The sequence below is a fragment of the Nanorana parkeri genome, unplaced genomic scaffold (assembly GCF_000935625.1).
Source record: "Nanorana parkeri isolate BGI_ZX_2015 unplaced genomic scaffold, ASM93562v1 scaffold784, whole genome shotgun sequence".
Classification (NCBI taxonomy): domain Eukaryota; kingdom Metazoa; phylum Chordata; class Amphibia; order Anura; family Dicroglossidae; genus Nanorana; species Nanorana parkeri.
The window spans coordinates 320,633-347,737 of NW_017307052.1; the positions used below are offsets into that span (position 1 = coordinate 320,633).

Here is a 27,105-nt window from a genome sequence, read left to right on the forward strand (position 1 = left end):
CCCCCCCCTCAACGTTGGCTATGTGGAAAGCTGCAATTAATAAGGCCTTGCCCCTATACAAGCTCACCTAGGTCGTGGTTGCCCTGCCAAGTTTGAGAAGATCTGGGCTGACTGGCTCGCAGCTCATAGCCTTACTATTGAAGATTAATGTCTCCTGATGTATCTGATCCTCAGGGCTGTGTCACGTTTTATTTGTTTTGTGTCCTTTTTCTCTGCACCTGCCGGTGTCTTCCTTCCCTCTTGCCCATCCTTTTCCTGGTTCCTTCTTTCTACCCCACTTCACTTCTTGTTTTCCCCTATTTCTCTTCTTACCTGCATGTTATATCCCTTACCTGCAAGGTAATATTACATTGCCCATTGTATTCAGTCACCAAAAAAGAACTGGGGGTTTGCCTATGTCAGCAGCACTAGAGGAAGTCTGTGGCATCACTTTCTCCAACAATTGCATCCCAGCCCTTGTGTCGTCTGGAGCTCTGGAGCCGCCTCTACCATGTTACCAAATCCTTACTGGAAACACATGCCATCCAATGTCAGCATACCACAACCTGCCTGTTATTACCTTCCTTAGCCAGGAAACCCTCTTCTGTGCACCTCTCTGATTTAGCTTTACTTGGTTACTGGGGCCGGATTTCCATTGTCTTCAAAGCAAAGCCCTGACAACCATCAGTTCACTATCCAATAGGATTGTCTGGCAGTGACCAATAAAGCCGTGTCATACTAGCAAATAGTTCAATACAGACAACATCCAGATCATTAGGGTCTTAGGGTCCATCCTCTGATGTTCATGCCCTGGCTCTCCTCCGTGCCTTCCATGCTCACTTTCCTCATAAGCCTTTTGTTCTCCCACGGGGGTGGGGGGGGGGGGTTGTCGCCATACAAAATAAAATATCTGTGATCAGCTTTACAATACACTATTACAGTGACATTGCATTACATTGTTGACGGTGACAAGATCTCTGATCTGCCGCTAGTTTGATATTATTCTCAGGACAGAAAACATTAAAATGAAAAATGACCAACCCAGGCACTGCTGAGATTCGAACTCAGGATCTCCTGTTTACTAGACAGGCGCTTTAACCAACTAAGCCACAGCGCCCCGATGAGTGTCACTTGGCTCTGTGACAGGAGATCAGAGGTAGATAGGTACACAATCTCCCTCCGGTCCCCTCTTCACGGTCAGAATGAGGAAATTATGTATATAACATAACTTCCATATTCTTCTGTCACTCCCCAGCTTCAGAAGCTGATGAAGCAAAACTCTGCTTCTTCAGCTTCTTTGGGGGTCTCTAGGTGACTTTAGGGGTCTTGGAGACCCCTGATGTCTCCATAAAGAGGGCCTGTCACATCTCTTTGCTATCACATGTGATAACAATAACGTTAAGTGAAAAAAAATAGGAAAAAAAGATTAAAGTTAAAAAAAAATTAAGTCACACATGAAAAAGAATTTAAAAAAAAAAAAAATTCAGAATACTTCAACACAGACAACATCCAGATCATTCAAAGTATTGCAGCACTGAAAACTGGAAAATGGGTGTTATAGGCTGGTACTCAAGTGGTTAAATGTCCCGTCATAGAGCAGATACCACAACCTGCCTGTTATTACCTTCCTTAGCCAGGAAACCCTCTTCTGTGCATCTCTCTGATTGAGTTTCACTTGGTTACAGAGGCCTGATTTCCATTGTCTTCATAGCAAAGCCCTGACAGCTATCAGTTCATTATCCAATAGGACCTCTGGCAGTGACCAATAAAGTCACACTAACAAATACTTCAACACAGACAACATCCAGATCATTCATAAATTGTTTTAAAAAAGGAAATCGGCACTGATTCTTTTTTTACTTTACTCGTTCAGTAAAAAAAAAAACCATGGCCCGTACGGGGATCAAACCCGCGACCTTGGCGTTATTAGCACCACGCTCTAACCAACTGAGCTAACCGGCCATCTTCTATGTTACTTTTTTTCTGCAATTATCCGGGGGAGAGCACAGAATATTTCTGCAGAAGGACATCTGACTGCGGCCTGTTTCCTTCTCCAGTAGCGATACATTTTGTTCTCCCGCAGGGGAGGGGTCGTTGAGGGGAGGGTACTGTCAGGGTTCCTTACCCTTCTTGGTTCCAAAACACCCAAAATAAACCCGCAATATCTTTACTGTGGATTGTTCTTAAAGGAGAACTATGAGGGGCGTGCTTTTCGCTCATCCTCATAGTTCTAGCCGATGTGGGCAATAGAACTGTGGGTGGGAGGTGTGTTTGAGGTGCCATTCAAATGAATGGCAATGCAATGCACTTCTCACACCAGAACATGTGGTAGGTACAGAACATGTGGTAGGTGCGATTGCATGGTACAGTGCGCTAATAGCACAGGACTGTGAGATTAACACACTGCACTAGTGTGGATGGGCCCTCAAAAAACACACAACCACAGACAATCTCACACATACACACTCCAAAAATATCCACCCAGTCTCCCTATCTTACTAGAAATGGAGTGGATCCTCACCCTGGGGTCCAGTGTGGGCTGCTGGGCTGTGATGGAGCTCCATCCATATGTGCATTGCTTGTACAGCTCCCTTGTGCTCTCTGTAGAGGTGCCGGGAGCCAGAATGTTACATGACTTCGGTCTAGGCACCTCTACAGGACACGCAAGGGAGCTGTAAGTAATGCACTTGTGGATGAAGCCCACTCCACCTCAAGCTGGCACTCGGCACCAGGCAGCATATTTTAAATGGCTGCTTGGCGCGAGAACTGACAGTGCTGCGCTAGGGGGAGGCTGAGGAGCCTCTCACCTAGCACAGTGGAAGACACACAGGGACCCACTGAACATAGTGTCGCGACCGACTTTTGGGTCACGACCCACCAGTTGAGAACCAAGGGTATAGACCTTATAGTGTGTACGTATTGTTTCAGAATATAGCATTGCCTCAGTAGCACTGTAACAAGTAAGGTCGATGTTATAGACGTTTTACATGATGATTCGTGTCGGTCGATATGTATTGTCAATGTCATAACAGCCGCGATGCATTCTGCTATATTTGTGGCGAGTATACTCTTGTTCATCAGAGACGCTCAATGACCGCTCTTGTGAAGAAAGCATGTCATCTGTACTTCGGCTGTAAAATTGGTGATCAAGACAAGGAATGGGCACCTCACATTTGTTGTGCGACATGTGCTGTCTGTCTGAGAGCTCGGCTCAGAGGCACTCGAAAGACAATGCCGTTTTATGTCCTGATGATATGGCGGGAACAGAAAGATCATGTGACGGACTGTTACTTCTGTTTGACTAATGTGTTTGGTTTCTCTGCCAAAAACAAGAAGTCCATGGAATACTGCCTTCAGCAATGAGAGCCGTGCCTCATGACGACAGTCTTCCAATCCCGGAACCACCAGAGGAATGGACCTTAGACGAACCAGATGAAGAAACTGCAACTCAGGGAACTGGCAGTGACATTGATCCGGATTTTGAACCGTGCCCCTCAGGCGATCCACATCTCATCACACAGTCAGAATTAAACGATCTGGTCAGAGATTTGGGTCTGTCAAAAGCAAAAGCCGAATTGCTGGGTCCGAGACTGCAGGAATGGTGTTTGCTGTCACCAGGTACGAAAATTTCTGTTTTTCGAAGCCGCCAATATGATATAACTAAATTCTCTGCACAAGTTGACGACCTCTGTTTCTGTCTTGACATCAAAGAATTGTTATCTGCTTTGGGTTGTGTCCATGACCCGCAAGAGTGGCATTTCTTTATCGATTCGTCAATTTAAGCCTCAAAGCTGTTCTGTTACACCAGTGGTTCTCAACCTTTCTAGGGCCGGGACTTCTTGGTAACATTTGCCAAGTTGGGGTGACACCCAACCGTACAATTTAGGGATGCATCAATACTAGTATCTGTGTGGCTCTCGGGAGGCTATGCGGGCTCTCAGGTGGTTAGTGGGACTCTCTGGTGGTGCCCAGTTACGGGCTCTGTGGTGCCCTGTGCAGGCTCTGTGGTGATCAAGCACTCACCTCCCCTCACTCCTGCCCGCTCCCCTCTCTCTGATCCTCTATCTACCATCTAGGAGAGCTGACACTGCTGCGCTAGGAGGAGGCTGAGGAGCCTCTTACCTAGAACAGCAGAAGGCACATGGGGACCCCCTCAACTGTGGGTTGCGACCCACTTTTGGGTCACGACCCACAGATTGAGAACCACTGTGTTACACAATGGCAGCGTTCACCCTACAATACCTGTTGGCTATGCAGCACACATGAAAGAAACCTACGAGAACATGGAAATGTTGCTGAAGCACATCCAGTACAGCAAGTACAACTGGAATATCTGTGGAGATCTGAAAGGTTTCACCAGGACATTGCTGCAACGGAAAAACAATATCAGGGCAACTGGAATCCATCAATACTTGCCGACTACTATTGGACACTGCAACGTGATGCACCGGACATTGAATACAAATGAAAATCAGGAGCAAAACACCTTTAACCACTTCCCGGCCGGCCGTTGTAAAAAAACGTCCGCCGGGAACTTCCTGGATCTGAGCGGGCGTCTTCAGACGTCCTGCCCCGCCCCCCGATCAGGCGCACTCCCAGCGCGATCACGGCCCGGCAACTGTGCCCGCACTGTCCATTGGACAGTGCTGTTTCTATAACAAGGTATAGAGCCAGTAAAATCGGCTCTATACTTTGCGATCTAGCTGTGACAAATCACAGCAGTCACAAATGTAAACAGAGGCTGCAGTTTGCAGCCTTGTCTCTAGGCTACCCTCTAATTCAGCAGCACCGGTCATCCCCCCATTTATTGCCAATCCAGGAGTCCAAGTGGAAACGGAAAACTTTACACCAATCCAATTTTTTTATTTGTTCTTCACTGATGACCTCTTCAATTTGATTGTCACCCAATCCAACCTTTATTTTAAGCAGTTCATTACCAGCAATCCTAATTCCTCCAATACAAGACCATTTCAGTGGAGGCCTCTGACTGTTGCTGAATTTAAAACCTTTCTCGGCCTAACACTGAATAAGGGACTCACCAAAAATGTTGAACTTAATAGCGTATTAGAAACATAAACAATAGGGATGCACCCAGGGGCGTAACTAGAAATCACAGGGCCCCATAGCAAAATTTTGTATGGGGCCCTGTGATTTCTAGTTACACCCCTTGAAGAGCCCACTTGAGATCCCACACAGCTCACCTGAGGGTGACCCTACAGAGCCCCCCATAGACTCACCTGGCTTCCTGAATGGGACTTCCGGTACTCGGTAATTGGTATTGGTGAGTACCAAAAACAAATTATCGGTACTCGTACTCAGTACCAAAATACCGGTATCGATGCATCCCTAATAAACACAATTAAATACGTTATTGACGGTAAACAGTTAACCGTCTATTTCTCAGAGCTCCTATGTGATGCAGAAAAACCAAAACTATATTTGTGCATACCCACCAGGTACCTGTCATAATCAGCAAAAACTTTTCACAAAAATTGTTGTGCGGTGGATTAGAGATAAACAACTCAGGCACTTTGTGTATTATTGTAAGGGCTATAAAGAGCAAAAGGGCCAGACTAGCAGATATTGGGGATGGCCTAAACAAAATCCACAATTTTAGGGCCATCAATCACTGATAACACTAAACTGATGAGCCGTAAAAGCTTTTAAAGCGTCGCCTATCGTCAATATTGGGTATGGTAGTCTTTTGCGATTTCTCGGGTGCGCGCAATTTTTTGAGGCTTGACATGTTTGGTGTCTATTTACCCGACGTGACACCATCTTTTATATTTTACCAAAAAATTGGGTAATAATAATTGTTTCCTAACGTAAAAAAAAACTTTTTCTTTTTCACCATTTTCATTAGTTTTTCCTTATTATGGTAAAAATAACCCCCCCGTGGTGATTAAATACCACCGAAAGAAAGCTCTATCTGTCCACCCAAAAATGGTATAAAATGAATTTCAGTACAGCGTTGCATAACGGAATAAATGTCAGTCAAAGTACCGCAGCGCTGAATACTGAAAAATGGCCTGGACAGGATGTGGGTGTAACACCCCGGTCAGCAAGGGGTTAACAGTGAACTTGTGAACAATCCACAGTGGCTGTAACTACAGAGGTCAGTGAGGAGTGAGGGCTTCGGTTAAAGTTTATTTGCTGCTTGTTAAGAACACTTCCGTCTGGTGAATATGATATCTTCCATAATCTGTACCAGCAGCCACAGGAATCAATGTCCTATAGCAGTGGTGGCGAACCTGGGCACTCCAGCTGTTTTGGAACTACAAGTCCCATGAGGCATTGCAAGGCTCTGACAGCCACTGACATAGCTCCCAGAGGCAGATGCATGTTGGGACTTGTAGCTTTGGCACAGCTGGAGTGCCAAGGTTCACTACCACTGTCCTACAGAGTAACAGTGAACTTGGGAACGATCTCTCTAAGAGAATGAATTCCTAGCTCAGTACACAGAGGCCTCTTATCAGTCCCCGTGGCTGTGAATATCCTTAACACAAAGGAAGAAAGTTGACGGTATCACTTTCCTGGATTTATATGTATTGAATATGTATTGACGTCCACCGTGCCATGTTATGCTTTCAGCCAGGGATGTCCACTGGCATGATTTCACCATAAACTAAACTTCTGGCGAGGATGGGATTTGAACCCACGCATGCAGAGTTCATCACCTTAACCACTCAGCCACCTCGTCAACCTGCAGCTTCCTACAGGACATGCTGCAAGTGTGGAAGAAGCACTATAGTCAGCTCATGTGGGATCGCTAGGTCCTGGAGGGATTGTAGAATAGAGATGAGCAAATCTGTCAAAACGTACGACGAGGGTGGGATTCGAACCCACGCGTGCAGAGCACAATGGATTAGCAGTCCATCGCCTTAACCACTCGGCCACCTCGTCTACTGATAGTATGCGATAAGACACAAAAAGAAAACGGACTGTGAACGGCGTGGAACAATTGTTTCCTGTGTGTTAAGTTGATTAACACTTACTCAGGTGATAATTAATTGGGGGATCTGCTAGTTACTGTTTTATGATGCACTGCAATAAAAGACTATTGGAGATAAACAACTCAGGTACTTTGTGTATTATTGTAAGGGCTATGAAGAGCAAAAGAGCCAGACTAGCAGATATTGGGTGTGGCCTAAACAAAATGTAACCCCTCTGTGTAATATGTCATTCAAATTACAAGTAGTAAATTTCAGCAAAACGAGGGGAAGATAAAATGTCCTAATTAATTTTGGGGTGCCCGGACCTCAGTATCGTCACATAATTCACTACATGTTATTAAGCAGGCAGCGCTGTACCTTACAATATTTCTAGTGGGGGCGTTTTGGTCTATAACCTGGCTGGATGTGTAAGGTTTCATGTATGGACTTTCAATGTGGTAAATGATGCAATGCTGCCATCTAGTGGTGGCTCAGTGTATGACAATCCATTTTATTGCACAGGGCTCAGGCTGGTACCTTGCAGTGTATGATGGGACTTTGTCGCTTCAAAGCAGCTGGGGCACCGCAAACAATGTTTAGCTATAATTAAAAATGTCAAGAGCAAAAAAAAAAATGCCATTGGCATCGATGGGATAAAATACAGTTGTGGGAAGTCCCTTGTACTCTATTTACCCCCCTCAGTACCAGCGTGTCTCTTCATTATTATGAAAAACTGCCAAAAAAATGAGCTCACCTTGGAGCAGGGGTAACCACACTCCGGCCCTCCAGATTGTGGTAAAACTACCAATCCCATGAGGCATTGCAAGATTCCCACAGGCATGACACCCAGAGACAGATGCATCATGGGATTTGTAGTTTCAGCACAGCTGGAGGGCTGAAGTTTGGCTACCCCTGCCTTGGAGTGTCTGCTTTCTAAAAAGGGGTCTTTTGGTGGACCTTGTACTGTCCTGCCATTTTTTTCTTTCTTTATCTATTAAAAAAGCTTTAAAACACAGCGGTTAATAAATACCACCGAATGAAAACTCTGTCTTTCTCAAAAATATTGAATAAAGTTCATTTGAGTCCGGAGTTGTGCTACAAAGTGATTGTCAGTCAAAGTATTGCAGCACTGAAAACTGGAAAATGGGTGTTATAGGCTGGTACTCAAGTGGTTAAATGTCCCGTCATAGAGCAGATACCACAACCTGCCTGTAAACCCTCTTCTGTGCATCTCTCTGATTTTCACTTGGTTACCGAGGCCTGATTTCCATTGTCTTCATAGCAAAGCCCTGACAGCTATCAGTTCATTATCCAATAGGGTCCTCTGACAGTGACCAAAAAAAGTCACACTAACAAATACTTCAACACAGACAACATCCAGATCATTCATAAATTGTTTTAAAAGATGAAATCAGCACAGATTCTTGTTCTACTTAACCCGTTCAGGATGAAAAAATAAAAGAATGGCCCGTACGGGGATCGAACCCGCGACCTTGGCGTTATTAGCACCACGCTCTAACCAACTGAGCTAACCGGCCATCTTCTATGTGACTTTTTTCTGCAATGACCCAGGAGAGAGCACAGAATATTTCTGCAGACGGACAGCTGACTGCGGCCTGTTTCCTCCCCATACCATAGGGGGTGACAACTAAAAAAAAGAATCAATGATAACACAGTCACAGTTTGCTGTTAATTGAACATTCTCCATGTCACTATTCCAATAATCCACAAACCCAGATGTCTCCTCTACATGGATGTTACAAATACAAAAATACATTGTCAATGATAGTAGCTAGAGAACGCTACTGGGGTGTCTGAGCGTAGCCGTGGTGTCTGAGCGTAGCCGGGGTGTCTGAGCGTAGCCGGGGTGTCTGAGCGTAGCCGGGGTGTCTGAGCGTAGCCGGGGTGTCTGAGCGTAGCGGGGGTGTCTGAGCGTAGCCGGGGTGTCTGAGCGTAGCCGGGGTGTCTGAGCGTAGCCGGGTGTATGAGCGTAGCCGTGGTGTCTGAGCGTAGCCGTGGTGTCTGAGCGTAGCAGTGGTGTCTGAGCGTAGCCGGGGTGTCTGAGCGTAGCCGTGGTGTCTGAGCGTAGCCGGGGTGTCTGAGCGTAGCCGGGTGTCTGAGCAACATTGTGTACGCAGTCCAGTGCAGTGAGGAGTGCTCAGAATTGTATGTCGGTGAAACAAAACAGGGGCTACACCCGCGTATGGCACAGCATAGAAGAGCCAAACCCTCTGGTCAGGATTCAGCAGTGTACCTACATCTAAAGGAAAGAGGTCACTGCTTTGAAGACAATCAAGTACACATCCTAGACAGGGAGGAGGACTGGTTGAAAAGAGGCCATTTATGCAAAAATGGAGAGTCTTTTTGACACCTTGGTGATGGACGCCGGCAGAGAGAGGGAGAGACATTCACCCGGCGTGTCCCCTCCCCTCTCCTGACACTGTCGGGCTCTCGGTCCGTGACCGAGTGCCCGACATTACATAAGGGGTGACACCAAAATGACTGTCAGTTATTTTGGTGTCACCCCTCCAATGGTGGCAACCGGGTGCTGGCCGCACCCCCCTTGTGACGCCACTGCTCCAACGTTAAATGGAAAAGCAACTTAGCAGATAGTAACACCACACGTGATAAGAGGCCACACAGCACATGGAGGAGTTCAATCAGGAGAGCCGGGCAATGCTCCACTCTCCGACCCAAACTAGGATCACCCACATCTGGCACCGCGGGCATCAGAAAACTCCGCCCTCCACTGTTGTTCCAGCGACACTCGGAAACCCTCCCACTCAGTCCGCCACCACCAGAATAACACAGGACTCCAATAGTGAGAAGCATTCAAAGTTTATTCAAGAGACATTAAAATAACAGTTTACAAGAACTTCCTCCAGAACCAACAGCCCCAAACTGGTATATTCATAGCATCTAATGTACCAATGCTTGTTCCCCCCTACACGTTTCAGCCAATAGGGCTTCATCAGGGGCTAGCAGTGGGAGGTACTGAAAATAATTACCACATATAGTACACTCCTGGAATGAAATGGATGCCTGCTCCTCTTAACGCCATTATCCCCCCAAGAACCAGGACTTTCTATACCTCTTCTTATCAGTTATACCTAAATATCTTATAAAATACTATATACAGCAATCATTTAGAAACAAATATCAAAAATAAAATACGAGCGTCACATCCAAACCTTCTATTAGCAATAGGACTGGTAATGTCTAGACTCCACAGGCGAACCTCCAGGGAATAGAGCATTCGGATCCCGAATGCCATTCGGGTCTGGCAGCCTCAGCGTTAGTATTATATGTATATACTGTATATGGCTCCCATGTGGCCGTAACGCAAATTCATGTTCAGACCCATTCGGAGGCATTAAACCGAAAAACACATCTGATTGGCCAGACAAGTCACATGTCCGATTCAGTTTTCGCTTTTGAACGAAATTCGAACGGGATCCGAAATTCAGAAACGGAAATTCGGATTCGGACACATTCGGATGCATCGGGATTCGGAAATTCGGAAGTGTCCGGATGTCTGAATTTCGGAAAATGAATCTGAATTTTGATTTGGAACGAAACGCATCGCACATGTCTAATAGGGGGTTGGTCCCGGAACAGGTGCCCCCCATTGGAGGATTTTCCTTCGCCTCGTGCTCTGATCACCAGGCCCGGATTCCCCACAAGGCCACCTAGGCCCGGCCTCGAGGCGGCAGGGCGCAGAGGGGCGGCACCGGTGTGTAATCCCCCGAGGCCCGGAAAATACAGTTCCGGGCGGTAAGTGTGGGGAAGCCGTGTACGTTTACAAGTGATCTCGGCAATGTCGCCAAGATCACTTGTAATAAGTTTGCAGCCCGTCCTCCCCCAATGAAAAGTAACCCTGCTGCCCTGCCATCTGGCTGCCATTCTCGGGGGGTCGGCGGGGATGGGGGCGCATTGCGGAACCTGGCCTTGGAGCCAGTGACAATAGTAACAAGAGGAGTGAAGACTTCCAGAGGGCACATAAGCCGCCATATAAAATATTCTCCAAATACTACAACTAAACCTTTTTATTTAACCCCTTAGTGACTGAGGCCTTTTCTACGTTTTTTTGTACCCATGATATAATCCACATTTTAGGCCTGAAAATTACTTCAACCCCCCAAACATTATATATTTTCTGAAAGCCGAGACCCTGTAGAATAAAATGTTGGAAGTTTACATTTTTTATCTTGCACAATGTATTACCAAACCCCAAAATATAGTTAAAAAAATGCCCTTAAGTGCCCCAAAACACAATTAAATACCCATTTTTTAAAATAAAATATAAAATAGAAGGTTACGACAAGTAAATAGATACCCAACATGCTCAGGTTAAAAATTGTGAGCGTCCGTGAAAGTGCGACAAAATTCAGTACCCAAAAAGTCAATAGATGACCATTTAATATCATCAGTTTAGAGATCCGCTTAACCAGTTGACATTGGCGGTGTTAAACCCCCTTCCCATCCAGGCCATTTTTCAGTATTCAGCGCTGCGGTACTTTAACTGACATTTATTCCGTCATGCAGCGCTGTACTGAAATGAATTTTATACCCTTTTTTGGGGACAGATAAAATATTTCTTTCCTAGACTCCTCAGCTCCATCTAGTGGCCTTAATGTGGTATCTTATGGCAATACTTTATTCCTATGCCCTCGGCTCCATCTAGTGGCCATAATTCGCTATTTTATGGCAATAATTCCTTCCTATGTCCTTGGCTCCATCTAGTGGCCATAATGCGGTATTTTTCAACAATACGTCTTTCCTATGTGCCTCGGCTCTATCTAGTGCCCATAATGTGGTATTTTATGACAATACGCCTTTCCTATGCTCCTCCGCTCCATCTAGTGGCCATAATGTGGTATTTTCCTCATATTACATTCAACCTCAAAAGAAAATACATTAAGAATGTTCATTTTTGTCCCATTGACATGGATGGATGGCTCTGCAGTTTTTTTTTTAAAACACCCCCCTTACTCACATTCGTACATTTTCCGGGTCTGGAGAGAGCTGCCAGGCCGGGAACACTATTGTCAAACTGCATTCCTATTGGATCAAGTGAATGGACTCCGGAAAATTAGATACCATTAGCATGGTATCCCGTAGCACCTGAGTGAAAGCTGTGAGCAATATTTTTACTTGCGGTCTATCGATAGTCTAGTTCACATTTGTGAGGATATTCACATTTGTGTTGAAGTTCTTTGCTATACACATTTTCAGAGGAGGCCGTTTTTCTTCTTGCAGGTGAACGGATTCAATCCGACAATCCATAGGCAGGGCAAGCAAGACATCAGTCCAATGATAAGAAGCCCGAGAATCCATCCAATCACATGGTTCATCGAGACGTTGTCGTCAGCTGGAAGAGAACACATGGTGATACACATCGATACCTATTATACCTTTCTCTTACAGGTTTGTTGTATGATGGGGGAACGGGCTGGGCATGGAAACAATACAAAGTCCCCCAACCAAACAAGCTCAACCATACCACACAACCATGTTCTTCCAACCTTAAAAGCTATAGTGGACCCTCCATGAAAAACGGAAGGTCTGCTTTCCTACTTTACAACAAAAAGTCCCGGCTTCCAATAGGCACGACTCATATCAGTGTTGCCTCATGAGATAGTTGGGCCCTTGAAATCCTGCGAGAATGCATCCTAGCCCGTTGCAGAAATGTGCATCCTTGTGGGATTCACAGGAATTGCCCAAAATGTACACACCGTGTAGGGATGCACTGATACCGATACTAGTATCGGTGCCAATACCGAGTATTTGGGCGAGTACTCGCCCATATGGTCCGATACCTTCCCCGATACAGATTTCCTCTGACCGGCAGTGCCGTAGGGGAACATGGAGCCAGCTTCATGTGTGATCAGGAAGCTAGGCGGTGAGTAATGACCCGCCTCCCGGCTTCCTGATTGGCCAAACAGCCGACTCCATGCTGATTGGCCGGCCAATAAGGAAGGCGGGTCATTACTCGCCTAGACCCTGTAGAATAAAATGGTGGCAGTTTTTTATGTTGCACGACATTAGAACAACTTATTATCAAACCCAAAAATTTAGTGAAAAATGCACTTAAGTTAAATTTGCTGCCCCAATGTACAATATACAATATGAGGTAACAACGAGTAAATAGATACCCAACATGCTCAGGTTAAAAATTGTGTGCGTCCGTGAAAAACTGCGACAAAATTCAGTTCCCCAAAAAGTCAATAGATGACCATTTAATATCATCAGCTTAGAGATCTGCTTAAACATTGGCCCTAGAATTATTGCTCTCACTCTGGCGTGCGCGGTGGTACCCAACATGTGCGTGATCGTCATTTTTGTACGTAGGCGCACCCGACGTGTATCTACGTTATGACGTGCTCGCGGGGGTGGGGGGACTGTAAAAAAATGTTTTTATTATTTTAAAATGTATTTTATTTAATATTATTTTTAAAACTGTTTTTTTTTTACTTTACTTGAATTGCTATCACATAGGGGGGCTTACAAGCCCCCATGTGATAGAATATTGGCAGTGACAGGTCTTCATTAAGGTGATACTGGGGGTCCAAAAGACCCCTAGCATCACCTTTACACTCTAAATAAACTATTGAAGTCCAGATCGCACTTCAATAGCTTAATTCCGGGCTTCAGGAGCCGAGCAATGAAAGCTCAGGGACCGGAAGTGTTGCAATACGCGTCTCTCCAGGTCCCATAGAGCGGGGAGGAGATCGGTGGATGGACGTTCGCCGCTCTCCTCCCCAGCTTCCTGCCGACACCCAAGATGTCGGTCCCGGGCCCGTAGGAGGGGCAGCGGAGCCCGGGAAACACAGCGGGGGTGTCGGGAAGCCACTTTAACGGATCGTAGGAGTGATCTGGTGGCAGCTGAGCCAGAATCTCTTCTACTGTAAAGCCGGCCGCCGGCTCTGCAAATATTAACAGAGTCCCTGCGGATAAAAGCTGCCATGTGTCTGTTTAACCCCTTAAGGACCCACAAGGGAATTATCCCATCATGGGTCGTGAAGGGGTTAATTGACAGGCAATAAAGGCCCTGTAGCACCTGACCTTCATGTGTTTAACCAGTAGTGGTCATTTCCCTTAGGCAGTAAAAGTCGCACCTATTTGTTAAACATCAGCAGACTACTGAGCTCAGGTAGCTAGGCTGATTATAAGGTGAGGGGGGGGGAATACACAAGGAGTGCTCGGAAAGTCCGTCAGTCATAAAATGCATTCCACACAATTAGGTCTTATGGAAACATGACCTCATGTCTAAAACATTCTCATGTGACCCTGGGCTACAGCTGGCTCGTTGGTCTAGGGGTATGATTCTCGCTTTGGGTGCGAGAGGTCCCGGGTTCAAATCCCGGACGAGCCCTTTCTTTACTTTATGCTTTAAGTGAACCTAAAGCAAAGAAATTCAGAGGCTGCTGCTGACCTCCCTCTTCCGAGGCCTGTTGCCTGGCTATCTTGTGGCTTCTGTGTTTTGAGACACTGACCTGCAGAAAAGTATATGAAGATCAAGCAATTCGGAAACGTTAACCTGGACACTCCACCCTGTCAGTGATTTACAAAGTGCTGAATCAACGTGACAGCCAGGGAACTAGTATTGGCAGAGGAAGAGGTCGGCAATGGCAAATAGTTGGCATAGGTTTATTTGAAGGGTCCATTATGGCTTCTCAGTTGATCATGTAAAGTTCATGCGAGGGATTGCGTGAGGCAGATATTCTAAAGCTTTACAAAACATACCTTCTCCTGAGGCTTCCACAACCTAAGAAAATACAAATATATATATATATTACATACATACCTTTTTTCACAGGTCCTGTGGCCGGTCCAGCCAACGAGGCCTTCTCCTTGACTTCTGGTGGGGCCTGGTGGTCCTCGATCGGGCACTGAATAACAATGTGTTACCGCCATTCAGGGCAGTAGTATATTGAGCCCAGGCCAGTGTGCTGACCCACCCTAAAGGGTGGATCCATGACAGCCACATTGACTCATTGGGAGTGGGTTTAATGACAATGGCTGCCATTAAACCTGGAGGACATCTACTGGTGGACAGAATTAATGGAGTAGAACAGCTCTGGATTGAAAGTGGGGATTTCGGCAAATACTGTTTTTTACATTTTGTTTGTACTGGTCTTTAATTTTTATTTGAATTTGAAATAAAAATGACACAGGTTAAATATCCTTCCCCCCCAAGACATAAACCAGTGGCAGAATCACCGAAAGGCACGTGCCACCTTGGTGACATACAGAGGAAGGTGGCTAACATGGACTATTCACAATTCCTTTCAGCATGTAGACTGAGGGAAACATCAGCCATTACAATAAAAACAATCCAGACCCGTGTAATGAGAATTATGAGGTTTTAGAATGTTTGATAACTATCTCACCTCTTACCACCATTTGGATTGTGTCCTCAGTGGTGGTCAGGGTCACCACACAACACTTGTATTGTGTAGAAGGCTTCAGTGGAAGCAGAGTGATCCAACAAGTATAAGTTCCAGAGTCTTCATCGGTCACTCTTTGAAGACTCAGCTTGGCATCGCCATGTCGAAACCAGCTCCGGTCCACCATGGTGCGGCCTCGGAAGCGCTCATCCTGCTGGTCGCCTTCCTGCTTTCCATTCTGAAAGTGGACCACCAGGTCCATCTCACTCTCCTCCTTCTGCCAGGAGACCTGGACACTTTCTTTGTTGGCATTTGTTGGAGGAGAAAAAGAGCAGGGCAGGTAAGCGGTGCCCCCCAAATTGACTGTGATGTTCTCTTCTTCCTTTGGGCAATGCTTTAACCCTAAAAAGAGGAAAGAGAGTGTAATGAAGAGCTGGGAGCTGTCACTTCAAAAATATCTTCATTTTCATTAAAGTATATGTAGGCCCAAAATCTACTTTCCAGCATGTCATAATTTATCACTGTATATACTTTTCTTAAAGGAGAACTACGGGGTAAGTGTTTTTCCCCATAGTTCTCTTAAGGGTCACTGGAGGACATAAACTAGTGTCCTCCCGTCACCAAAAGCCCAGTATATCGCAAGCTACAGCTTGCGGTATACTGAGACTTCTGCAGCCGGGACAGATACCAACATTACTGTCGAGATCCACCCAGCTGCGTGAGTGACAGCGGGTTCTGCCTATCTAGAGGCAGAGCCAGCCTTACCCACCCTCTCCCCGTCTGTTCTGCCAGTCAGCGCTGGAGGATCGGAGCGGGGGGGGGTTTCGGGAATCCCTGCAGGGAGCCGTGACTGACAGCCACGGCTTTCTGCAGGGACATGATCGAGAAGTGAGCGAGCGGCTATTGTGTTCGCTCACTTCCCAATCTATTGAGCCGGCGTGTCACAGTTTCATTTCATTGTCACGCGTCGGCTCGAACTATGAGGATGGGCGATTTTCTCAGGACCAGCGTGGGAAGTTTGTCCACTTCAATAGGAGGGGAATCAGTACACTCCCAGCCTCTGATTTCCCTCCGATCACTGAACCTGGAAGCGAAGTGTACTACATCACTTCCGGTTTCAGTGCGCCATTTCTGCAGCCGGAGAAGAAGCCGATGAAGGAGATCGCATTGCAGCTTATGGTAGTAGTTAAGGTACCCGGGTACCAAGCAGCTAAGGTATCCAAGGATGCAATATGATCGTGTGTGTGTGTGTGTGTGTGTGTATATCCATTATTTTGTCCAGCTCCTGAATATTTATATTTCAAAAAAGTCTGTAGAGCTCATTAAAATTATTATAAATTATACTTTGTGAAAAAAAAGATATTATAAATCATAATTATAATGGTAAAATAAATAAATAACATGACAGTACAAACTCATTGTGGATGGGATGAATCATGTGACGATGCTTTCTCGGCCTGGTATAAAGTAACAATAAGTGCACACGCGGTAATCTGAGCTCGGGTCTTTCAAACATTGCGAAATCATTCTATTTCCAGTTAGAACAGAATGTCACATGTAGCGTGGGCGTGTATAGCAAAGGTAACAACTACTCCACAACATGTATAGCAACATAAAAAATTCATGACAAATGTACACAAGATCCTAAGTCGATATAAAACAATCTGTGTATACGAGATTCAGTTACAGAATGATCATAGCAAAATCCACACATAAAAACAGATACAGTCAGCAAAGTGTGGATGGAAATTCATGCCAAAACGAATCACTAATTTGTCTATTTAATTCATGTTTTACTATTTCCAAGGATATGTTTTATTAGTATTTATTATGATTATTATTATTATTATAGGCTGACAGATGTGCAAAAATATAAAACCAAAAATGATGTTTCTTCAATTCCTAAATTAAGTTGTCATTATTATTATTTTTTTATGCTGTAACTGTATCTGACAATTGCAGTTGTAAATAGATGCCCGCTGAAGCCTTAAAGTGGCCCTCTTTATCTGCAGGCTGAAGGCTTATTTTGTCAATGAACCCTCAAGTCTGCACGTAGGGTTGCCACCCGTCCAGGATTCACCCGGGAAGTCCGGGTTTTTAATGCTGTGTTTGGGTTTCCTAGCAGCAGAAACCCGGACACAAAATGACAGGCAGACAAGGGCAACCAAAATTAGTATAGGGGCTACTGGCCCCCCACTGAAAATCTCGACTGTGATATTTACATAGGAATGGGTGGGTCTATTTACATAGGAATGGGTGGGTCTATTTAAATAGGAATGGGTGGGCCTATTTACATAGGAATGGGTGGGTCTATTTACATAGGAATGGGTGGGCCTATTTACATAGGAATGGGTGGGCCTATTTACATAGGAATGGGTGGGTCTATTTACATAGGAATGGGTGGTCCTATTTACATAGGAAAGGGTGGGCCTATTTACATAGGAATGGGTGGGCCTATTTGCATAGGAATGGGTGGGCCTATTTACATTGCAATGGATGGGTCTATTTACATAGGAATGGCTGGGCCTGATTCTTAGCGGGGCCCCAAGCTGTCAATGACAGACGGTATGGAGAGCTGCCAGCCAGGCAAAGTTTCAGCTGGTGGCTCTCATGGGAAGGCATTCATGAATGTATTCCCAGCACGGAGCATCGTGTGGGGGAATGTTACTATACAGACTGTGGGCAGGAAGGGGTAAACCAAACCTTTCCTTTGCCCCTTCTGTCCCACCACTAGAAACCATCGGTGGTGCATAACTACAAATCATAGGGCCCTGTAGCTACATTTGGTGGCCCCCAATCAAATTGCCAGTTTGTTATTAATTTTCTCTCAGCCTATGGCATTGGTGGCCAGTGACCTATATTGTAGATCTAATACCGAGCCCCTTTCCCATGTTACTCCTGACATGGGCCTCCATATACATTGGTGGCCGATGGACTATATAGTAGCTCCTAATAAGAGCTTTTAACATCGTGGCCATTCAACAGCAGTCACATCATGTACAGTATATATGCCTGCCAAGCAAAACTTCCTGAATAATTAAAAAAATCCACATAGGCTCAGACGTCTATTCTCTGTGGCCCCCACTGATACCAGTGTCATGCATCCATAGTTCTCAATCCAGGTCATAGGTGGATCTCAGCATAGACAGCAGTCCTTTCTTTTTTCAAGCTAGCTTTGATTTTTTTCTGGAAAGTCACCCTACATTACCTGAGATCACTCTACATGCCCTGAGACCACTCTACATTCCCAGAGACCACTCTACATCAACTGAGACCACCATACATGCCCTGAGACAACTCTATGTCACCTGAGACCACTTGTCAGAAAGCCAGAGCCAGAGTTCGAGTGTTGCCGTCTGCGCATGGGCAGGCGCCTGTTGCGGACCATAGAGCCGTAATAGGAGTGCCGTCTTTCCGTGGACGTGCGCGCGTTCGTGCGCATCATGCGCGCACAGGCTCGCGCCGACGTGTCATTTGAACAATTGGCGCCAACTGGGCTATAAAGGCTGTGTTCAGCTATCCTCCTATGCTGTCAGATCGTCAGATTTCTGTGTTCTGTGTTCCTGTATTTTCTGTATCCTGATTTCCCGTTTCTGACCCGGCTTGGACTACCCTCTGTTGTTGCTTGCTCCCTGAAGACCCCGGCTTGTTTTTGACCTTGATTCTGCCTCACCCCTTGTACTCGTTGATGACCTCGGCCTGCTTGACGATCCTTCTGCCTTGTGTGCATCCACATCCGGCTTCCTGCCCGGATCTACGCACTTCATCTCATCTCGCAGACGCAACAGGCTAACCAGCTTCCAGCACCCTTGCCCCTCTGTGCCCCGGCACCCCTGTAACCAATCCAGGTGCTCCGGGACCGGAGCTGTAAGAGAGGCCGCCCTCATCAACTCAGACCCCCCTAAGGTACATGACACTACTCAACATGCCCTGAGACAACTCTATGTCACCTGAGACCACTATGCATCCCCAGAGACCACCCTACATCACCTGAGACCACCCTACATCACCTGAGACCACTATACATCCCCTGAGACCACTCTACATCCCCAGAGACCACTCTACATCCCCATAGACCACCCTACATCCCCTGAGACCACTCTACATACCCTGGGACCCACTTGGCCTGGAGGTTGTTGCTCAGATCACTCATATCAGTCAATGATCATCCTATATCTAGCAAATATAAAACAACATAGGTGCGTTTCTCCAAAAGATACCAAGTATAGGAAAAGGGAACTTGTCATGCAGAATAAGAGTAAGAATCTGATATAGAGAGGTTTTTGTTGGACTGTATGGACAGACAACAGTCAGTGTTACCTTGTATTTCCTGGACCAGGAGCAGCAGCACTGCCAGCATTATAGAACCCATCATTCCAGCAGATGAGAGCTCTTTACATGTCGCACAGTCTCAAGTCTGTGACCAGACGATCCAAATCCAACAAACAGGACTAGAATTCACGCGAATTAGTTTCATTATCACTTATCATTGTATCACGAATATAGGCTCATCTGAATAGAACTTTCTTCATACAGTCAGCTGGCTCGTTGGTCTAGGGGTATGATTCTCGCTTTGGGTGCGAGAGGTCCCGGGTTCAAATCCCGGACGAGCCCAATTTTTACTTTTCTCTATAAATTACATCAATTATTTTACTGCATTATACACGGAATGTGAAATGTTTTTCTGCATTATTTGTTTATATCACATCGCATTTACCATGGACTGTAATCACAGACAATGTAACACAGTGCCCTGTATATACTATGAAATGGAACTATGACAGTGTTTTGTAGATGCAATCAAATGGATTATTTTACAGCATTGCGTGACGTAATCAGCACTTAATATACACACATGATGCAGGATATATATAGTTTTTATATACTGCAATGTGCAGCTGTATTTACATAATGAGGATGTCACAGTGCAGATTTCTTTACAGGTCACCAGCCGCAGAAATGTGGAGCCGGAAGGAGTCTTCAAGAGAAGAAGCAAATGAATATTCAATCAGGAAAAAGCTGATGGCAGCGGTGGGATTCGAACCCACGCCTCCGAAGAGACTGGAGCCTTAATCCAGCGCCTTAGACCGCTCGGCCACGCTACCTGATAGCAATGATAGAAAAGCTCTGTGTATGAGGGGAAATACTACATGTGATACATCCGATGAGAAGTGATACTAGCTCTGAGAGATGACCATAGTTCTGAGATATGACCATAGTTCTGAGGGATGACCATAGTTCTGAGGGATGACCCATAGTTCTGAGGGATGACCATAGTTCTGAGGGATGACCATAGTTCTGAGGGATGATCATAGTTATGAGGAATTATACTAGTTATGAGGTATGAGTTATGAGGGATGATACTAGTTAAGAGGGATAACCATAGTTCTGAGGGATGCTAATAGTTATGAGGGATGACCATAGTTCTGAGGGATGCTAATAGTTCTGAGGGATGACCATAGTTCTGAGAGATGACCATAGTTCTGAGGGATGCTAATAGTTATGAGGGATAACCATAGTTCTGAGGGATGATCATAGTTCTGAGGGATGACCATAGTTATGAGGGATAACCATAGTTCTGAGGGATGACCATAGTTATGAGGGCTGACCATAGTTCTGAGGGATGACCATAGTTCTGAGGGATGATCATAGTTCTGAGGGATGATCATAGTTCTGAGAGATGATCATAGTTCTGAGAGATGACCATAGTTCTGAGGGATGACCATAGTTATGAGGAATGATACTAGTTATGAGGAATGATACTAGTTATGAGGGATGATACTAGTTATGAGGGATAACCATAGTTCTGAGGGATGCTAATAGTTATGAGGGATGATCATAGTTCTGAGAGATGATCATAGTTCTGAGAGATGATCATAGTTCTGAGGGATGACCATAGTTCTGAGGGATGACCATAGTTATGAGGGATGACCATAGTTATGAGGGATAATACTAGTTATGAGGGATGACCATAGTTCTGAGGGATGCTAATAGTTATGAGGAATGATGCTAGTTCTGAGGGATGACCATAGTTCTGAGGGATGATCATAGTTCTGAGGGATGACCATAGTTCTGAGGGATGATCATAGTTCTGAGAGATGATCATCGTTCTGAGAGATGATCATAGTTCTGAGGGATGACCATAGTTATGAGGAATGATACAACATATGAGGGATGAAAATAGTTATGAGGGATGACCATAGTTATGAGGTAAGAGTTATGAGGGATGATACTAGATGAGAGGGATAACCATAGTTCTGAGGGATGACCATAGTTATGAGGGATGATAGTAGATATGAGGGATAATACTAGTTATGAGGAATGACCATAGTTCTGAGAGATGACCATAGTTATGAGGGATGATACTAGATATGAGGGATAATACTAGTTATGAGGGATGACCATAGTTCTGAGGGATGCTAATAGTTATGAGGGATGATACAACATATGAGGGATAATACTAGTTATGAGGGATGACCATAGTTCTGAGGGATGATCATAGTTCTGAGAGATGATCATAGTTCTGAGAGATGACCATAGTTCTGAGGGATGACCATAGTTATGAGGAATGATACTAGTTATGAGGAATGATACTAGTTATGAGGGATGATCATAGTTCTGAGGGATGACCATAGTTCTGAGGGATGATCATAGTCCTGAGGGATGACCATAGTTCTGAGGGATGATCATAGTTCTGAGGGATGACCATAGTTCTGAGGGATGATCATAGTTCTGAGAGATGATCATCGTTCTGAGAGATGATCATAGTTCTGAGGGATGACCATAGTTATGAGGAATGATACTAGTTATGAGGGATGATACTAGTTATGAGGGATTGTAACGTCCCACCTCAGGGTAGGTGTACCTATGGATCGCAACTGCGGAGGATGGATTGGGGTCAGTATGCAGATGAGTCTCTTATGCCTCTTGGTGGAGTAAGGCTGCGAGATTACCGCTTGACATCATACCCCGTGCGTTTGTTATAGAGATGCTGTTGGAATTTACTGAGGCAATGGCCTACAGCAGTAAGGTAAGGCAATGCAGTGTGGGGCTAATCACAATCAATGGTATTAGCAGAGTTCATGCAATGGACATGAACACATAAAAACAGATACAGTCAGCAAAGTGTGGATGGAAATTCATGCCAAAACGAATCACTAATTTGTCTATTTAATTCATGTTTTACTATTTCCAAGGATATGTTTTATTAGTATTTATTATGATTATTATTATTATTATAGGCTGACAGATGTGCAAAAATATAAAACCAAAAATGATGTTTCTTCAATTCCTAAATTAAGTTGTCATTATTATTATTTTTTTATGCTGTAACTGTATCTGACAATTGCAGTTGTAAATAGATGCCCGCTGAAGCCTTAAAGTGGCCCTCTTTATCTGCAGGCTGAAGGCTTATTTTGTCAATGAACCCTCAAGTCTGCACGTAGGGTTGCCACCCGTCCAGGATTCACCCGGGAAGTCCGGGTTTTTAATGCTGTGTTTGGGTTTCCTAGCAGCAGAAACCCGGACACAAAATGACAGGCAGACAAGGGCAACCAAAATTAGTATAGGGGCTACTGGCCCCCCACTGAAAATCTCGACTGTGATATTTACATAGGAATGGGTGGGTCTATTTACATAGGAATGGGTGGGTCTATTTAAATAGGAATGGGTGGGCCTATTTACATAGGAATGGGTGGGTCTATTTACATAGGAATGGGTGGGCCTATTTACATAGGAATGGGTGGGTCTATTTACATAGGAATGGGTGGGTCTATTTACATAGGAATGGGTGGGCCTATTTACATAGGAATGGGTGGGCCTATTTACATAGGAATGGGTGGGTCTATTTACATAGGAATGGGTGGTCCTATTTACATAGGAAAGGGTGGGCCTATTTACATAGGAATGGGTGGGCCTATTTGCATAGGAATGGGTGGGCCTATTTACATTGCAATGGATGGGTCTATTTACATAGGAATGGCTGGGCCTGATTCTTAGCGGGGCCCCAAGCTGTCAATGACAGACGGTATGGAGAGCTGCCAGCCAGGCAAAGTTTCAGCTGGTGGCTCTCATGGGAAGGCATTCATGAATGTATTCCCAGCACGGAGCATCGTGTGGGGGAATGTTACTATACAGACTGTGGGCAGGAAGGGGTAAACCAAACCTTTCCTTTGCCCCTTCTGTCCCACCACTAGAAACCATCGGTGGTGCATAACTACAAATCATAGGGCCCTGTAGCTACATTTGGTGGCCCCCAATCAAATTGCCAGTTTGTTATTAATTTTCTCTCAGCCTATGGCATTGGTGGCCAGTGACCTATATTGTAGATCTAATATCGAGCCCCTTTCCCATGTTACTCCTGACATGGGCCTCCATATACATTGGTGGCCGATGGACTATATAGTAGCTCCTAATAAGAGCTTTTAACATCGTGGCCATTCAACAGCAGTCACATCATGTACAGTATATATGCCTGCCAAGCAAAACTTCCTGAATAATTAAAAAAATCCACATAGGCTCAGACGTCTATTCTCTGTGGCCCCCACTGATACCAGTGTCATGCATCCATAGTTCTCAATCCAGGTCATAGGTGGATCTCAGCATAGACAGCAGTCCTTTCTTTTTTCAAGCTAGCTTTGATTTTTTTCTGGAAAGTCACCCTACATTACCTGAGATCACTCTACATGCCCTGAGACCACTCTACATTCCCAGAGACCACTCTACATCAACTGAGACCACCATACATGCCCTGAGACAACTCTATGTCACCTGAGACCACTTGTCAGAAAGCCAGAGCCAGAGTTCGAGTGTTGCCGTCTGCGCATGGGCAGGCGCCTGTTGCGGACCATAGAGCCGTAATAGGAGTGCCGTCTTTCCGTGGACGTGCGCGCGTTCGTGCGCATCATGCGCGCACAGGCTCGCGCCGACGTGTCATTTGAACAATTGGCGCCAACTGGGCTATAAAGGCTGTGTTCAGCTATCCTCCTATGCTGTCAGATCGTCAGATTTCTGTGTTCTGTGTTCCTGTATTTTCTGTATCCTGATTTCCCGTTTCTGACCCGGCTTGGACTACCCTCTGTTGTTGCTTGCTCCCTGAAGACCCCGGCTTGTTTTTGACCTTGATTCTGCCTCACCCCTTGTACTCGTTGATGACCTCGGCCTGCTTGACGATCCTTCTGCCTTGTGTGCATCCACATCCGGCTTCCTGCCCGGATCTACGCACTTCATCTCATCTCGCAGACGCAACAGGCTAACCAGCTTCCAGCACCCTTGCCCCTCTGTGCCCCGGCACCCCTGTAACCAATCCAGGTGCTCCGGGACCGGAGCTGTAAGAGAGGCCGCCCTCATCAACTCAGACCCCCCTAAGGTACATGACACTACTCAACATGCCCTGAGACAACTCTATGTCACCTGAGACCACTATGCATCCCCAGAGACCACCCTACATCACCTGAGACCACCCTACATCACCTGAGACCACTATACATCCCCTGAGACCACTCTACATCCCCAGAGACCACTCTACATCCCCATAGACCACCCTACATCCCCTGAGACCACTCTACATACCCTGGGACCCACTTGGCCTGGAGGTTGTTGCTCAGATCACTCATATCAGTCAATGATCATCCTATATCTAGCAAATATAAAACAACATAGGTGCGTTTCTCCAAAAGATACCAAGTATAGGAAAAGGGAACTTGTCATGCAGAATAAGAGTAAGAATCTGATATAGAGAGGTTTTTGTTGGACTGTATGGACAGACAACAGTCAGTGTTACCTTGTATTTCCTGGACCAGGAGCAGCAGCACTGCCAGCATTATAGAACCCATCATTCCAGCAGATGAGAGCTCTTTACATGTCGCACAGTCTCAAGTCTGTGACCAGACGATCCAAATCCAACAAACAGGACTAGAATTCACGCGAATTAGTTTCATTATCACTTATCATTGTATCACGAATATAGGCTCATCTGAATAGAACTTTCTTCATACAGTCAGCTGGCTCGTTGGTCTAGGGGTATGATTCTCGCTTTGGGTGCGAGAGGTCCCGGGTTCAAATCCCGGACGAGCCCAATTTTTACTTTTCTCTATAAATTACATCAATTATTTTACTGCATTATACACGGAATGTGAAATGTTTTTCTGCATTATTTGTTTATATCACATCGCATTTACCATGGACTGTAATCACAGACAATGTAACACAGTGCCCTGTATATACTATGAAATGGAACTATGACAGTGTTTTGTAGATGCAATCAAATGGATTATTTTACAGCATTGCGTGACGTAATCAGCACTTAATATACACACATGATGCAGGATATATATAGTTTTTATATACTGCAATGTGCAGCTGTATTTACATAATGAGGATGTCACAGTGCAGATTTCTTTACAGGTCACCAGCCGCAGAAATGTGGAGCCGGAAGGAGTCTTCAAGAGAAGAAGCAAATGAATATTCAATCAGGAAAAAGCTGATGGCAGCGGTGGGATTCGAACCCACGCCTCCGAAGAGACTGGAGCCTTAATCCAGCGCCTTAGACCGCTCGGCCACGCTACCTGATAGCAATGATAGAAAAGCTCTGTGTATGAGGGGAAATACTACATGTGATACATCCGATGAGAAGTGATACTAGCTCTGAGAGATGACCATAGTTCTGAGATATGACCATAGTTCTGAGGGATGACCATAGTTCTGAGGGATGACCCATAGTTCTGAGGGATGACCATAGTTCTGAGGGATGACCATAGTTCTGAGGGATGATCATAGTTATGAGGAATTATACTAGTTATGAGGTATGAGTTATGAGGGATGATACTAGTTAAGAGGGATAACCATAGTTCTGAGGGATGCTAATAGTTATGAGGGATGACCATAGTTCTGAGGGATGCTAATAGTTCTGAGGGATGACCATAGTTCTGAGAGATGACCATAGTTCTGAGGGATGCTAATAGTTATGAGGGATAACCATAGTTCTGAGGGATGATCATAGTTCTGAGGGATGACCATAGTTATGAGGGATAACCATAGTTCTGAGGGATGACCATAGTTATGAGGGCTGACCATAGTTCTGAGGGATGACCATAGTTCTGAGGGATGATCATAGTTCTGAGGGATGATCATAGTTCTGAGAGATGATCATAGTTCTGAGAGATGACCATAGTTCTGAGGGATGACCATAGTTATGAGGAATGATACTAGTTATGAGGAATGATACTAGTTATGAGGGATGATACTAGTTATGAGGGATAACCATAGTTCTGAGGGATGCTAATAGTTATGAGGGATGATCATAGTTCTGAGAGATGATCATAGTTCTGAGAGATGATCATAGTTCTGAGGGATGACCATAGTTCTGAGGGATGACCATAGTTATGAGGGATGACCATAGTTATGAGGGATAATACTAGTTATGAGGGATGACCATAGTTCTGAGGGATGCTAATAGTTATGAGGAATGATGCTAGTTCTGAGGGATGACCATAGTTCTGAGGGATGATCATAGTTCTGAGGGATGACCATAGTTCTGAGGGATGATCATAGTTCTGAGAGATGATCATCGTTCTGAGAGATGATCATAGTTCTGAGGGATGACCATAGTTATGAGGAATGATACAACATATGAGGGATGAAAATAGTTATGAGGGATGACCATAGTTATGAGGTAAGAGTTATGAGGGATGATACTAGATGAGAGGGATAACCATAGTTCTGAGGGATGACCATAGTTATGAGGGATGATAGTAGATATGAGGGATAATACTAGTTATGAGGAATGACCATAGTTCTGAGAGATG

At 45.2% G+C, this 27,105-nt stretch overlaps 9 non-coding genes across 9 annotated transcripts; 3 read left to right on the forward strand and 6 right to left on the reverse strand.

The window, feature by feature from the left end:
* Positions 1–1,022: 1,022 nt before the first annotated feature.
* Positions 1,023–1,096, reverse strand: TRNAT-AGU. The gene has a single exon. It is a non-coding gene; the product is annotated as a tRNA-Thr (tRNA).
* A 771-nt stretch (positions 1,097–1,867) lies between these two features.
* On the reverse strand, positions 1,868–1,941 carry TRNAI-AAU. The gene has a single exon. It is a non-coding gene; the product is annotated as a tRNA-Ile (tRNA).
* A 4,859-nt stretch (positions 1,942–6,800) lies between these two features.
* TRNAS-GCU lies at positions 6,801–6,882 on the reverse strand. Its single transcript has one exon. It is a non-coding gene; the product is annotated as a tRNA-Ser (tRNA).
* Positions 6,883–8,375: 1,493 nt separating this feature from the next.
* Positions 8,376–8,449, reverse strand: TRNAI-AAU. The gene has a single exon. It is a non-coding gene; the product is annotated as a tRNA-Ile (tRNA).
* Positions 8,450–14,214: 5,765 nt separating this feature from the next.
* TRNAP-UGG lies at positions 14,215–14,286 on the forward strand. Its single transcript has one exon. It is a non-coding gene; the product is annotated as a tRNA-Pro (tRNA).
* A 5,557-nt stretch (positions 14,287–19,843) lies between these two features.
* TRNAP-UGG lies at positions 19,844–19,915 on the forward strand. Its single transcript has one exon. It is a non-coding gene; the product is annotated as a tRNA-Pro (tRNA).
* A 409-nt stretch (positions 19,916–20,324) lies between these two features.
* TRNAL-AAG lies at positions 20,325–20,406 on the reverse strand. The gene has a single exon. It is a non-coding gene; the product is annotated as a tRNA-Leu (tRNA).
* Positions 20,407–25,304: 4,898 nt separating this feature from the next.
* On the forward strand, positions 25,305–25,376 carry TRNAP-UGG. The gene has a single exon. It is a non-coding gene; the product is annotated as a tRNA-Pro (tRNA).
* Positions 25,377–25,785: 409 nt separating this feature from the next.
* On the reverse strand, positions 25,786–25,867 carry TRNAL-AAG. The gene has a single exon. It is a non-coding gene; the product is annotated as a tRNA-Leu (tRNA).
* Positions 25,868–27,105: the final 1,238 nt, after the last annotated feature.